This window comes from Podarcis liolepis, assembly GCF_965112155.1.
Source record: "Podarcis liolepis genome assembly, chromosome: 5".
NCBI lineage: Eukaryota > Metazoa > Chordata > Lepidosauria > Squamata > Lacertidae > Podarcis > Podarcis liolepis.
The window spans coordinates 1,807,139-1,818,558 of NC_139556.1; positions in this window are offsets into that span (position 1 = coordinate 1,807,139).

An 11,420-nucleotide genomic window follows, 5' to 3' on the forward strand; every position below is an offset into this window, starting at 1 on the left:
GGTTGAAAAACCAACCTTGTCATTATTCACAGAATACATGGTTCAGATTTTTAACCCCTTACAGTGAAAAGGGTAGGAAGATGACTGGAAGGGGACAATGGAAGGCCGGCCCGTGGTGGATTCACTGCTGGTACAGTCCCTTACAAGCAGGCCAGCTAAAAGCCCAGGCCAATAGTAAGAGTCTTAATTTATTTCTAGAGAATTTTGCTCCTATTGAATTGCTTTTGTTGAAGCAAAGCCTATAAGGGAAGTTGCCAAAAGCAAAAAAAAAAAAAAAATTCCATACGATGAGCAAAATTCCTAAGGCAATTTTTTTGCACCCCTAATTTCCCACTGAATTATGCTTATAAGCAGTATGTGACACCTATTTGAGGGCTCCTGCTTATTATTTAGAAAAAATACCTGCATACTGCTATTCATAAAAAAATTCAAAGCTGTTAAAACCTGTAAAATATGGTAAGAACAACATAATAATTAAAACATCATTAATTGACCATTAGCAGGCGTGCTTTTCTTAATTGTCTGCATAAGCCTTGCGGCAAATAAAAGTCTTCTTCAAATGCGTGAAAGTCAGCACAAATCTCTATTGGAAGAGCATTTCACAGGAATTATTGAGCCAATAATCCTGAAGCTCAGATGAGCCTCACAAACTCCCATTTCCTCTCACAATTCCCAGGCTGGGTTAACATGCAGTCCCTCTCTGCAGGGGACTCTGAGGAATTATAGCTCTGTGAGGGGAACTGGGGTCTTTTAATATTATCACCCCTGTCTTAAAATGACAATGATGATGCTTTAAATGTATAGTGCAGATGGGGCCTAAATCTAGACCAATTCATGACCCACAAAATAAGCTTCATGTGAAGGTCAAGTGCCCATACTGTAATAATTAAAATGATAACAAGGATATATGCAGCACACAGGAAGTTCTCATCCTATACATTATCCTAAGAATTACCTCAGTAATTCTTTAAAAAGCTCCATAACATGAAGCAATCTTATTGTCCTCCACTGCGGACTGGGGAAGGGCTGGGAGGGACAACAGCAGCAAGCTCAAGGCTGAGGTTTAATTTGAACTCAGGATTTCCTGGCTCATCACTAGCACAGTTTGCCACTACACTATTCCAGTTTATGCCTGAAGTTATTCTTTACTTCATGTTGCCCTATTTTCCCCAGAATACATTCTTCCCATCCTCCAGGGAACACTCAACCTTAAATAAGTTTTAGATAAGTTTTCTCAACCATGTGATAAACAGTCTCATAAGACATAAAAGAGCCAAATTGCCATCTTCTCTAAAACAAGCTTATTTGCCAAAATACCCATTATGCCGTGTTGGTCTTTACGATGGTGAATTATGGCTCCTGAGTCACTGTGAGAGCAGAGTGTCTGCCATCTTTCCCTAGTGCTTCAGAGGGGGCAGACTGGATGGAAGTTTAGCATCTTCTGATGGCATTTGATCTCTTCTTTGGAGGGGGGCCTGGGGGGGGGGATGAATCAAAGTTCATTTTAAGCTTTGAAAGCAAAAGAGGGCTCTGTGCTCTGTGATTAATGCTGATCCTTTATATTGGATTTTGCACTCTATGATTAATGTTTCTTCAATCAAGATTGTGAGGGTTTCCTCTCCACTTTAGTGAAGCAACCATCATTTGAAGAAAGGCAGACATTTGCCTCAAATGTTTTGTTTCCTCTACGTTCAGTTTCATGCCTCACAAAACCTATTCCTAGCATGGCCTCAGATTCATTTATATATTTTTCTGAAGATAAAATACCATGCCACCTAACCCAATGGTTACAGTAACTTACAATACATATGTTCCAGTAAAATAATAGTACAATACATATAATAAAACAATACATATTTTCCCTGTAAAATAATAAGCATTTAGCCCAATATTTTCCCTACAGTAAACCTTGCGTCTGTTTTTAAAAAATAATTTTTATTGGGTTTTATAAACAAGAATAATGTTATACAATAAGTATACCAAGTTTTCGCATGTCATTTGTATATCACAAAAATAGCATAATAAATGTGCAGTAATATCTACAATGTATGGTTCATTATTAGTGGTCAAGTTCTTGGTTCATGAATTGGTTTAAGCAAAGGGGTAACCTTACCTGAGCCAAGTGCAACCCGTTGTTGACTGAAGAGGGGGTTGCTAAGGAGTCTGCTTCCTTTGGGTTGTGTACTTCTTGTAGGAAGGCAATGTGTGGTTTCATGGTGTTTACATATGAGGTGATGCATTTTCTTTTGATAGGGTTTCCCAACCCCCACATTTAATGTAATTGCTTTTAAGCTTTTTTAATCTTGCTTATCTACTTTACAGGATGATTCCCTGCCAACTCGTCTGGGTTGCCCTGTGTCTCTCACCTTGTCTTGTCTATTGAATCTTTTAAGTTGCGCTGACCTGAAGTGTGGTGGGTGGGGGAAGAGGGGGGTTGGAATTAGACTTGGATTAAATAATGGGTGGTAGATTACAGAAAGTAGCCTATATGTATTCATATAGGTGTTGATTTGGGGTATCTTGGACCACCTGGCGTCTAGCTGGTTGGTCCTGGGTCTCACCTGGCACAGAGGACCTTGTTTAAGGACAGGCCATCCTCCCTGCCATTTGCGAGTGGTCAGTGAGACGTGTTAAGCGTCTTTGTGACACCTGTGTTGGCTATAAGGTTTACACACAAAAGTGTGAGTGGGGTCCAGTTAAGGGTGGAAGGTGGGGTTAGGGATTTGTAGAAAAGCGTTAAAAAGTAAAGGCTGGCAAGGGTGTGTTCAGAAACAGAACAACAACAACTAAAAACAGAAGCAAAAGGGGGGAAAGGAGATGAAGAAAAGGAAAAAGAAGAGAAAGGGGGGCTTAGAGTAAAATAAAAAGAAGAAAGAAAGAAAGAAAGAAAGAAAGAAAGAAAGAAAGAAAGAAAGAAAGAAAGAAAGAAAATAATGATTAAAAAATTGCAGTGTGGTTCTAGTTATAATATGAGGTAAAAGACCACCAAAGGGGGGGTACTATTGAAAGTGGGTGGGGAGGTTTATGTATGTACGTGTAGGGGTGTGTGTGTGTGTGTGTGTGTGTGTGTGTGTTCTCTTTAAAGAGAAAAGGGAAAGAGGGAGGGGGAAAGGTGGGAAGGAAAAAAGAAAAAGAAAGGGGGAAATAACAATAGAAATAATAGTAACGTGGAGTAAAAAGCTTTTCTGTTTTTTAAAAAAAAGATGATGATGGGGGGAGGACTCCCCCCTAAAAAGAAAGAAAAAAGGGATCAGGTTTTTATTTTATTCTATTTTCTTTCTTTCATTTTCCTATTTATTTTTTTAAAATGAGAAATAAAAAATAAATAAATAAGGTAGGAAGTCAGGGCTGAAGCAGCGTTCTCAGGAAGTAGCCTGTGTTGGTTCAGGGCTCCCTTCTGGATGCCACCAGTTTGATTCTTAATAGTTAGAAAAAATGGAGGTAAAAAAATTGAAGAGAGAGTTAGAGAATGTATTAAATTTTTTTAAAAAAAAGTAAGAAAAAGGAATTAAAATAATAATAGTAAAAAAAAAAATTAAAAAATAATTTATTTATTTTTAAATCACACACATTACATATCCATATCCATATCCATATCCATATCCATATCCATATCCATATCCACGTGTGTCCCTGCCCGCTTCCCTCGTGCCAGTCTCCAGAAAAGTCGGGTCAGGGCCAGGTTGGGCCTGCCTGGCTCTCCCAGTCCCCTCCTCCCTCTCATCCCTATGGCTGCAGTGGTGGTTGCCAGTGACAGCAGAGGCTGGCAGGTGCTTGGCAGGGGGTGGGGAGGCTCCGTTGCATTATCTGCTGGGTTCCCTCTGAGCTTTGCTGGATTCCTGCTACAGTCTAGGTCGTTGGCTGAGTGGGGGCCTGGGGGCCTTGCACAGCCCCCTTGAGCACTGTGTTCAGTGTCCCTGGCTTCCCCCTGCTCATGGCGGCGGTGGCGCCTTTGGCAGCACAGGGACTGGCCAGCGAGCCTTCCTAATGCTGGCGGTCCCTAGGTGAATCCCTTCTTAAAGGATGGGGAAACTTACACACAGAGAGATTCTGCCAGTGATCTGTTTCTGATCCAAAGAGCTATTGCAGAGATAACCTGACTCCTTTATCCTTTCTCTGCTCCCTGGTCCAGGTCCTCTTCAGTTGCAGAGGGAAGTCATCTCTCAGCCTAACCTACATCACAGGATTGTTGTGAGATAAAATAGGGAGGGGGGAACCATGTACACTATCTTGAGCTCCTTGGATAAAAGGTGGTATAAAAGGTGGTATAAAAAAGTAATAAATAAGCAAGTTTGATAACCCACTTGTCATTCAGCTAGCCTCATGATCACACCAGGTACCCATGAAAGTCCTTTGCATGGTGCATCCCAAATGCCCAATTGTCTGCTTACCTTTTCAAGGTTTCCTGGTTGCAGGCCAGTACCACTCCCTGCATCTGATGTGGCCTTTGGACATTGGGGCTGCCTGGCAAAGTCTTTGCAAACTTCGGAAGTGCCAAGGGCAGGGTTTGCAAAGCACTTTGAACAGCTCTTCTCAACCCCCCCCCCCAGCTGCTGAGGGTACTGTGGGGGCGTTTATATTTTCCCTGTTTCTCGAAGTAGCCTGTGTGGGAGCTCAGCTTCTCAGCGGCCTGGTTTCCTTTGCCCTTATACCCCCCCAACCTGTTGCTGCCCTTACCTCGTTGCTAGTTTTGCGTTTTCTGTATTTCCACATTGTTGAAAAGGGGTCAGGGCACTGTTGCCAGTTACGCTTAGTTCGCTGTATTTAGGTTGCCAGGGGTGCTGTGGGCAGCTCAACAATTGAAGTGGCTGCGCAGATTAGCGTTAAAACTTTTAGCCCTTTTCCCACAGAGTTTTTTCTGATCCCCGCTGCATATTGCTGGGCAAAAATCCTTTTAAACTTTTGGGTTCATCCTTGCATACGGTGTTGCGACCACGTGGCAGTCACGTGGCTGCTATTTTTGAGAGTTAAAGTAAAGGTTGTCTCTGCACTTGCTCAGAGCTTGCTAGGAACTTAGCTCTTTATCAGATCTATAAATCAGAGCTAGCATTTCAGGTTTTATGCTGGTTGCTGGGTTCTGCTAATTTCCTCAAAAGCCTGGTCCCAGGCTTTAGTTCTTACCCCTTGGCTACATTGTTCCTTAATTGCCCAACAGTACCCTGGGCAGCAGCTTGATTGCTACTTTGCTGATTACATTGTCCCTTAATTGCTCTGCAATTAACTGCCCAGCAGTTTGAATGCTATACTGCTAGCTGCATTGTCCCTTGATTGTCTGCAGCTTCCTGCTCAGCTGCTTGTTGTTTTCCTAAGTGCACCGCAGTTACTTTATTGTTATGCTGGGCCTTTCTTTACTACACGGCTAGCAGAGTTAATTCCTTTTCAGGGCATTGAACCCTTGTATAGAGGGAGAAGCAGCTTTAATTTTGCCCGTTTCCTGACCATAGGTCTTATTGCCCATCCAGTTTAATATTGCCACAGGGCCCCCTGATGGCTGGTGCTAGCAACGCACACATTAAACGAAAGGAACTTTATTAGGAAAAAGATTATTGACAGCAACTAAGTAAATTGATTAGAAATACAACATTTCCCAACAATAACTAATAGTAACACACAATTATAGTGGTTGAGCAAATAAATAAATAAATAAATAAATACTAACAATAAATAATAGTAATAACAATAATAAATAGATAAATTAATAAAAAACTAAAAAACTAATAAAACAAATAAATAATTAAATTAAAAATAATAGTAATAATTGAATAATAAAATAAAGAAAGATTAACACAAATAATAACATAATAGAAACAACAAATACCTAGATAAATAAAAAATAAAAAATAATTAACAAAAAAAGAAGGAAATAAAGAAACAAATAATAATAAAAAAGGTGCATCAATGTTGTGCTGCAAATAACTTTGTGTAACAGTATTGTCGTAACTCTTGTACAATTTATTTTGCCATGGCACCAAAGCGGAAGCGTGCAGCAGGGGAAGCAGCTTCTACCTCGAAGCGCCCGGATGCAAACAATGGCAGTACATTGCAGGAGTCACGTGAGAGGGATAATAATCCTAAGACTGTATCACACTTTTTGAATGCTTTCAGATCTTTTATGGATGATTATGAGCAACATTTTTCTAACCAAACTCCTAGGTCTTCTTCCTCTCTCGACCTTATTCCCGATACAGTTCCAGCTAGCCCACCTCACACCCAGTCAGATGATCTCCCTGGCACATCAGCCGCCCTCTTTACTGATTCACAGTTCACAGGTCCAAGCGCACAGGCTGGAGCTCCGGTGAGTCAACCGTCGCAAACTGGGTCACAGGTGTCTCAGGCCCTTTCAGCAGCCACAGGTGATGCGGGCAAGAGGCCTTCTGTTCCTAATAATAACTTTCCTGTGTCTAGTTCTTCCAATGCCTTGCAGAGTTCACAGCCCAGGGTTCAGCCCTGGAATCAGACACCTCATCAGGCGATGACGAGGAGCAACAGCAACCGGAGGAGGAGGAGCCTACAGCAGGTGATAAGCCAGCAGGAAAAGGCGCTCCAAGAGGAAGCACATGTGCAAGAAAAGCAAGTCAAAATCAAGAGACACGGATGATGAGTCAGGTACTTCGTCTGAGTATGATAGTGACGCCTCACTTGGTTCCCATAGGGGAAAAGGGGAGGAGCTTTCAGGGCTCCCGGACTGGGCATTGTCCAGGAGGGCCAATTCCCACCGTAAAAAAATTGGGGGAACACAGGAATGGAAAGATGGGGCCCTAGTGAAGGATACCACCATCTCCACATACTCCACTTCAGATGTGATACCAGGGGACCACCTCTCACCAAAAATGCAGGCCAAGATCTTGAATGGGGAATTTGTGGATATGTTTCACTTAGTGCCACCTTCTGAGGAGCTGGGGAGAGGTGAGAAGAGGCCTTATTACAGCAAACGTAAGGGGAAGTATCCCAGGGTACCTAGGACTTTCAGAAACTGGTTAGATCGTTTCCAAGCTTACATGGGAACGATTGTAGCTGCTTATCCTAAAAGAGCTGTTCATCTTGTGGCTTATTTATCTAATATTAGAACCGCCTATTCGCTCTCTGGGGAGGCTGCCGCTATTAGTTATGACAAGAAATTCCATAGAAAGGCTTCTAGGATTCCAGATGCACGTTGGGATCAAATTTGGTCAGTGGAGGTTGGTCCTTACGTTGAGAAGAAGTCTCAGGATTTTTTTTGGACCGGAAAGTCAGATCCAAGGAAGGAAGGAAGAAAACGCAAGGTATGCTGGGAGTATAACAAGGGGCTTTGCAACAGACAATTGTGTACGTACCCACACGAGTGCGAAAGATGCACAGATGCCCACCCAGCTTCTGCATGCTATAAAGGAAAGCAGCCCTTTCGTGGGGGACGGGCGTCCCATCAAAACGGTTCCAGAGGTGCCCCCGCAGCAGGGAACCGGAGATAGGGATCTCCTGGGCCTAGCCTTTTCGCTGATCAAGCTCCCCCCCCCCCGCAGAGCCTCTTAGCCTATTATCCAGACCAAAGGGCAGCATCCTACTTTTGGAAGGGTTTTTCCAAGGGCTTTAGAATTCCAGTGACCGGCTCCCTAACTGCAAAAGAATCCCCAAACCAAAAGTCTGTCAGGGAAAGGCCCGAGGTAGCTGACAAGAAAATTGCAAAAGAGGTGGCTGTAGGGAGGGTGGCAGGCCCCTTTTTGCACACACCCCCATACAGAATCTTCACCTCTTGGCATTGTACCTAAAAAGGCCCCAGGTGAATTCAGGTTAATCCACAACTTATCTTATCCCAAAGGAGGCTCAGTTAACGATGCAATACCCCCTGAGCTATGCTCGGTAAAATATCCCTCCTTTGATCAAGCTCCTTTGAGTCAAGCTCATCCGAGGCTTCGGGCGAGGAGATACAGTCCTTGCTGGGGCATTTTTAACTTCGCCTGCAGAGTGGTGTCCCCGGGATGCCCCTTTTGCTCTCGCCTGGCTAGGTTATCAGCGGGCCTTAAGCACCCCCATCATAGAGTTAGGCTTCCAAAGTCAGTTAAGGCAGACCTTGAGATTTGAGTTAGATTTCTCCAACATGACAATGGGATCTCCCTATGGCAAGACAACCTTAGTTTGGCCTCAGATTTCCAGGTCCAATCTGATGCGGCTGGGTCACTGGGGTTCAGGCTGTTCTTTAAGGGTAGATGGTGCGCTCAGCACTGGCCAGATAGTTGGCAAGGTGAAGCCATCACTCAGGATCTTACTTTTTTGGAGTTCTTCCCCATACTTGTGGCTGTCCACCTTTGGACCGAGGAATTCCGAAATAACCAGGCTGTGGTTAACGTACTGGCAAGACAGTCATTGTGTTCCAAGAGGGTGTCTCGCCTGCTTCGATCATTTGTGCTGCTGTGCCTTGAGTGTAACATCATTTTTTTGGCCAAATTTATCCCAGGCGTTAATAGTGACATAGTGGACGCTCTATCTCGTTTTCAGATGGTTCGTTTCCGATTATTAGCGCCCTGGGCCCAGCGGCTGCCAGAACCTTTCCCAGACCACCTATGGAACCATGAAGTGATCAAGGGAGTATACTAGCACGTGCTAGTATACTAAACTCCATAATCCAGCCTATGTCTGACAAGCCAGTAGACCTACAGCTTGCCTGGGTTCTTCAAGATGTGGATCCTTATATTACCCTACAGGTTGCTAAATTCCTAACAGCCGTCCTCTCGTACAAGAGACGGAATGGAATGTTAGCTGATTATTGATAGTTATAAGAATTTTCGATAATGACATCTGTCAGGGGTTTAGGAGCAGAAGCACGGGCAAGGGAGGAAACAGAGAGCGAAGGGGAGGAGGCAGAAGAAAAGATGAGTGACGACGACGACCCGAGATCTCCTAGTCTTTCCAGTGAATCAGAGGATTCACAGAAAGGAGCACCAGTGGCGAGGGCAAGGGGGGAGTCTAGGGAGAGCCAGTGTGGTGTAGTGGTTAAGAGCGGTAGTCACGTAATCTGGGAAACCGGGTTCGTGTCTCCGCTCCTCCACATGCAGCTGCTGGGTGACCTTGGGCCAGTCACACTTCTGTGAAGTCTCTCAGCCCCACTCACCTCACAGAGTGTTTGTTGTGGGGGAGGAAGGGAAAGGAGAATGTTAGCCGCTTTGAGACTCCTGAAGGGGAGTGAAAGGCGGGATATCAAATCCAAACTCTTCTTCTTCTTCTTCTTCTAGGGGGGCACCCCAGGAAGACAGAGCCAGAGAGGACTCAGGGGGGAGCAGCTGGAAATCGGGACCAGCGTCACCGCCAGGAAGCAGGGAAGAGGAAGGGAGCCAGGGGGGAAGCGCTGGCAGCTCACCACAGGAGGGAGGACATGAGTCAGGAGTGGCCACACCTCCACAGGAGGGAGGACATGAGTCGGGGATGGCCACACCTCCATCGGGGAGCGAAGAAACGGTTGAGAGGAAAGTGGAAGGTTGGGCGCGCGCGCCAAGTTCAAATGCAGAGGAAGGCGGCGCAGTAAGCAGCCCCGAAAGAGAGCCAGGTCCTAAAGCCCGGCGCAAGGAGGCAGGAGGGTCTGGGTCAGCGTCAGAAGAATCCCGGAAGGAAGAAGCCCCGGGGGGTAGAGGGACCCAGAGGAGGACAGTCAGGAGGAAAAGGTGGAGCAAGGCTAGGATATTAAGTTGGTGCACACAGGGCGGAGACTCAGACGGAGCTTCGCCGACCTAGCTACTAGGCGTAGAGTTGCGCGCAGCAGCGTGAGAATGGAAACTGTAATTCAATAAAGACTTTTACTTAATGACCGCTGGCTAGCGTGATCCTCTGTGAGCTAGGATCTTCAAGCAGCTCTGACAGTAAGCTCCGTCTCCACTTGTGGGCATCTACAGCCTCGAGGAGGGGAGAGACACAGGTGCCTACTAGCAAGCTCACGAACGGCAGACGACATGACGGCTGAGCAGCAGATAGAGGAACTCAGAAACGCGGTGGCACAACTGAACGCCGAGGCTCTAGCATCCAGGAAGAGGGAGGAGGAAGCAGCCGCAGCCTGCAGGGATCTCCAGGTCAGGTTAGACGTGCTGACAAAGCAGACACCCCGGCAGGAGGGCATTGGGTTGGCGAGACGGACAGGCGGGCTGGTCTCTCACTTCGATGGGAACTTGCAACAGTATCCCAACTTTAGAGCCGACGTACTGTGCGCACTGCAACTGCTGCATAAAGACTTTAGAGATGAACAAGAGAGAGTGGGGTTCATCATGTCCCATCTGCATGGGGATGCGAGAGCATGGCTACGCAATTTATGGAGAGATAAGGACCCGGCGCTACAGAATGCAGATGCCTTTATTAAAGCAATGGATGGGTGTTTTTTATCAAGTATTGACGTGGATCTTGCACGGAAGGAGGTGCATGGGCTGAGACAAGGGAGGGCCAGCGTCAGGCAGTACCATGCCCGCTTTTTCGCCTTGGTCAGTGCCCTGGAATGGGACAGAGATTCGGCTCCTGTAAGAGACCTCTTTTGGGAGGGGCTGCATAACTCGATTAAAGATGAGATCGCCAGGGGGGAGAGACCCCGAACCACCCAGGAGGTCGTTCAGAGGGCACTGGCAGTGGGGGTGAGGCTGGAAGGACGTCCGTGGAACAGGGACGAAGGGCGTGGAGGGCGCGAACCAGCCGGGGGCCCCTCCTTCTTTCCCAGGGAAGCAGCGCGGGCGCAATCCACGCCTCCGCCAGGAGGAGGAGCCGAACCTATGGAGGTGGGAGGTGCAAGGGCTCAGTCAGCAACCAGAGCCCTAGCACCAGCAGCAGTGAAAGCGAAGCCTCCTAGAGGGAACAGGAAGTGTTACGTCTGTGAGGAGCCAGGGCATATGGCGAAAGAGTGTCCCCAGAGGCCCCACAAGCTCACTGCAGCCTCAGCAATGGTGACTGCAGCAACACAGCAAGGAGGACCACAGCAGGGAAACGAGGCTGTCTGGCTGGAGGAAGAGGCACTGGGGCCCAGCCAGACGTGTTAGTGACGCAGTCCCCAGCGATTTTACAGCCCGTGAACCCCCTCCCGCCCAAACCAGTAGTGAGGCTCACAGCGTCTCTCCAACTGCCCAATGGAATCACCATGGACGTGCCAATCACCATTGACTCAGGCAGCAATGCGGACTTTATAGGGCAGGACTTTGTCGACAGGCACGCTGTGCAGTTGCTGCCGGCCACACTGCCCCTGCAGGTTGTCACGGTGGATGGCAGGGAGCTGCTCGGGGGGCAAGTGGTGAAGCAGACGCCACCAATGGTGATGCGACTTGGGAATCACAGAGAAATCATCAGCTTCAACGTCACTCGACTATCTGACACGCCCATTGTATTGGGCATGAGTTGGCTGGACAAGCACAGCCCAGCGATGGCTTGGTACCAGAGGCAGCTGACCTTCGGCTCTTCCTTTTGTGCTGAACACTGCATCG